Consider the following 622-nt stretch of genomic DNA (forward strand, 5'->3'; position numbering starts at 1 on the left):
GTTAAAATATATGTTTATTAAATAAAGTCTAATTTTACAAATAATCAGGGATCCCTTAAAGGCACAGCTCTTAACAACACCATCCTTACAACATGTTAAATATTCCACTTTTAGTATTAAATAGAGAAATAAGAGGTTGATTTGATGTATTTGTCATGGTGGAATAAGCACTTTAACTTCTCAGTCTTTGTAAAGAGAAACACTGTTTCTCTCCTGGTTTCGTATTGATTTTCTGGTTCCACCCATTGATTCTGTCACGACTGACAGGATGTGTCCTGCTTGAGCTTCAGAATGATGAATTGGTTTAAAGCTGTAAGCTCTTTATGTTTCTGCTGCTCACACCAAACTACAACCCTTCAGATGGACCTGCTCTCCAGTTTGAGACCTGGTCTGGGAACGTGTCCATGCTTTATGTTAAACATGTAGCCGACAGCGACTGTGCTGTCCGATTGTAATTATGTCTTAAAGGAAGAGAGCTGGATGAACGAGCTGAGCTTTAAAGTCTGTTGCAGACAGTGCTGGTCATCTGCAGCAGAGAGGGGAAGGTTTGTGTAAAGAGGAGCTGATGCTTTCACACAAACAGAGAACTGAAGAGCTCTATGGGTCAGTCTGAGTCCAACAG

This window comes from Austrofundulus limnaeus, unplaced genomic scaffold (genome assembly GCF_001266775.1).
Source record: "Austrofundulus limnaeus strain Quisiro unplaced genomic scaffold, Austrofundulus_limnaeus-1.0 Scaffold168, whole genome shotgun sequence".
NCBI lineage: Eukaryota > Metazoa > Chordata > Actinopteri > Cyprinodontiformes > Rivulidae > Austrofundulus > Austrofundulus limnaeus.